Source organism: Rhinopithecus roxellana, unplaced genomic scaffold (genome assembly GCF_007565055.1).
Source record: "Rhinopithecus roxellana isolate Shanxi Qingling unplaced genomic scaffold, ASM756505v1 contig138, whole genome shotgun sequence".
Taxonomy (NCBI): Eukaryota; Metazoa; Chordata; class Mammalia; order Primates; family Cercopithecidae; genus Rhinopithecus; species Rhinopithecus roxellana.
In genome coordinates this window covers 560-4,848 of record NW_022141662.1, presented here as the reverse complement: position 1 = coordinate 4,848, position 4,289 = coordinate 560, and the positions used below count along the sequence as shown (strand labels likewise).

The following is a 4,289-nucleotide window of genomic DNA, read 5'->3' as shown; positions in this document are numbered from 1 at the left end:
TTTTATACCTACATCTATTATATCGATAATGTCTATATCTTATACATATATCTGTTATATCTATTATGTGTATATTCTATACCTCTATCCATTATAACATTATATCGATTTTGTCTATATTTTAGAACTATATATTATTTCTGTTATGTCTATATTTTAACCTATGTCTATTATTTCTATATTTTATATCAATATCTCTTATATCTATTATGTCAATATTTAATACCTATATCTATGATATCTATTATGTCTATATTTTATCCTTCTATTATGTCTATATTTTATAACTCTATCAATTATATCTCTTATGTCTCTATTTTATACCTATAATTATTATATCTAATATGTCTATATTTTGTACCTATATCTATTATGTCTATATTTTTTATCTATATCTATTGTATCTGTTATGTCTACATTTTATTCTTATATCTATTATATCTTCTATGTCTATATTTTATACCTATATCTATTGTTTCTATTATGTCTATATCTTATCCATATAACTATTATATCTATTATGTCTATATTTCATACCTGTACCTATATTTCTATTATGTCTATATTTTATATCTATATCTATTATATCTATTATGTTTATATCTTATACCTATAGTTATTATATCTATTATGTCTATATTATATACCAATATTCATTATATCTATTATGTCTATATTTTATACCTATATCTATTGTATCTATTTTGTCTATATTTCATACCTATATCTATTATATCTTTTATGTCTATATTTTATACCTATATCATTTATATCCATTTTGTCTATATTTTATACCGACATCTATTATGTCTATATTTTATAGCTACATCTATTATATCTACTCTGACTATATTTTATACCTATATCTATTATATCTAATATGTCTATATTTTATACCAATATCTATTGTATCTATTACGTATATATCTTATACATATATCTATTTTATCTATTATGTCTATGTTTTATACCTATATCTTTTACATCTATTTTGTCTATATTTTATACCATTTTCAATTATGTCTGTATTTTATTCCTATATCTATTATATCTATTATGTCTGTATTTTTACCTATATCTATTATATCTATTATATCTATATTTTATAGCTATATCTATTATATCTATTCAGTCTATATGTTATACATATATCTATTATATCTATTATGTGTATATTTTATACCTATATCGATTATGACTATATTTCATACCTGTATTTTTATACCAGGTATGTCTATATTTTATACCTGTATCCCTTACATCTATTATGTCTATATTTTATACCGATATCTATTATGTCCATAATATATACCTATATATATTATATGTGCTCTGTCTGTATTTTATACCTATACCTATTATTTCTGTTTTGTCTATATTTCACACCTGTATCTATTATAACTACTCTCTCTATTCTTATACCTTTATCTATTATATCTATTATGTCCATATTTTATACCCATAACTATTATAATTATTATGTCTCTATTTGATACCTATATCTATTATATCTATTATGTCTACATTTCATACCTATATCTATTATATCTCTTATGTCTATATTTTATAACTATATATATTATATCTATTATGTCTATATTTTATACCTACATCTATTATATCGATAATGTCTATATCTTATACATACATCTTTTATATCTATTATATCTATATTTTATACCTATATCTATTATATCTATTATGTCTATATCTTATACATATATCTATTATATCTATTATGTCTATATTTTATACCTCTATCCATTATATCCATTACATCGATTTTGTCTATATTTTAGAACTATATATTATTTCTGTTATGTCTATATTTTAACCTATGTCTATTATGTCTATATTTTATATCAGTATCTATTATATCTATTATGTCTATATTTAATACCTATATCTATTATATCTATTATGTCTATATTTTATCCCTCTATCTATTATGTCTATATTTTATAACTCTATCAATTATTGCTATTATGTGTATATTTTATACCTATAATTATTATATCTTCTATGTCAATATTTTATACCTATATCTATTACGTCTATATTTTATATCTATATCTATCTATTATGTCTATATTTTATACCTATATCTATTGTATCTATTATGTCTATATTTTATACCTATATCTATTGTATCTATTATGTCTATATCTTATCCATATATCTATTATATCTATTATGTCTATATTTCATACCTATACCTATTATATCTATTATGTCTATATTTTACATCTATATCTATTATATCTATTATGTCTATATCTTATACCTATATCTATTATATCTATTATGTCTATATTTTATACCTATATCTATTGTATCTATTATGTCTATATTTCATACCTACATCTATTATATCTATTATGTCTTTATTTTATAACTATATCTATTAAATCTATTATGTCTATATTTTATACCGATATCTATTATGTCTATATTTTATACCTATATTTATTATATCTATTATGTCTATATTTTACACCTATATCTATTAAATCTATTTTGTCTATATCTTATATCTATATCTATTATGTCTATATTTTATACCTATATCTATAATATCTATTATGTCTATATTTTATGCCTATAATTATTATATCTAATATGTGTGTATTTTATATCTATATCTATTATGTCTATATTTTATATCTGTATCTATTATATCTGTCTATATTTTTTACCTATATCCATTGTATCTATTATGTCTATATCTTTTTTTTTTCTTAACAGGCTTAATTCACTTTATTTTTCTTGTATAAAACTCCTATGTTGTAGCCACAGCTGGAGCCTGGGTCCGCTGCACGGAGACTCTGGTGTGGGTCTTGACAAGGTGGTCAGTGAATTCCTGATAGGTAGACTTGGTAAACACAGTCTCCTTCCACAGGTCAGGGGTCAGGTAGCTGTAGGTCTTAGAGATGGCATCAAAGGTGGCCTTGGCGAAGTTGCCCAGGGTGGCAGTGCAGCCCCGGGCTGAGGTGTAGCAGTCATCAATACCAGCCATCATGAGCAGCTTCTTGGGCACAGGCGCTGAGACGATGCCAGTGCCCCTGGGTGCAGGGGTGAGGCGCACCAGCACAGAGCCACAGCGGCCTGTCACCTTGCAAGGGACGGTGTGGGGCTTGCCGATCTTGTTCCCCCAGTAGCCTCTGCGCACCGGGACAATGGAGAGTTTGGCCAGGATGATGGTCCCACGGATGGCGGTGGCCACCTCCTTGGAGCACTTAACACCCAGGCCGACGTGGCCATTGTAGTCCCCGATAGCAACAAACGCCTTGAACCTGGTGCGCTGACCAGCACGGGTCTGCTTCTGCACCGGCATAATCTTCAAAACCTCATCATTGAGAGAGGCCCCCAAGAAAAAGTCAATGATCTCAGATTCCTTAATGGGCAGAGAGAAGAGGTAGATCTACTCCAGGGACTTAATCTTCATGTCCTTGACCAAGCGGCCAGGCTTGGTGACGGGCATCCACTCCTTATCCTCGGCCTTGCCTCCGCGAGCTCCGCGGCCTCGGCCCCGATCCCGTCCACGGCCAAGACCCCGCCGCGGATGCCACTGCCGAAACCTTCGCGGAAGACACCGCGGTTCCCCATCCCAGGGCCACCAGGGCCTCCGCACCACCCCGCTGCACGGGCGTCATCCGCCATTTGGTGTTTTTCTCGGAGAGAAGAAGCTTATGGTCTATATCTTATACACATATCTATTATATCTATTATGTCTATATTCATACCTATACCTTATATCTATTATGTCTATATTTTACATCTATATCTATTATATCTATATGTCTATAATTTATACCTAGATCTATTATATCTATTATGTATACATTTTATACCTATATCTATTATATCGATTATGTCTATATCTTATACATATATCTATTATATCTATTATGTCTATATTTTATAACTATATCTATCTATTATGTATATATTTATACCTATATCTATTATATCTACTATGTCTATATTTTACACCTATATCTATTATATCTATTACGTCTATATTTATCCAATCTCTATTATATCTATTATGTTTAGATGTTTATACCTATTTCACTTATGTTCATATTTATTCTTATATCTATTATATCTATTATGTCTATATTTTTATACCTATATCTATTTTATCTATTAGGTCTATAGTTTATACCTATATCTATTATATTCGTTAAGTCTATATCATTATAGCCTATATCTATTAGTATCTATTATGTCTATATTTTATACCTATATCTATTATATATTATGTCATATCTTCTACATATATCTAT

The 4,289-nt window shown here is 27.9% G+C and overlaps 1 pseudogene across 1 annotated transcript; it reads right to left on the bottom strand.

Moving 5' to 3' along the window:
* Window positions 1–2,743: 2,743 nt before the first annotated feature.
* Window positions 2,744–3,523, bottom strand: LOC115895714 (annotated as a pseudogene). The gene has a single exon (XR_004055851.1). The product of XR_004055851.1 is annotated as a 40S ribosomal protein S2 pseudogene (transcript).
* Between the last annotated feature and the right edge of the window lie 766 nt (window positions 3,524–4,289).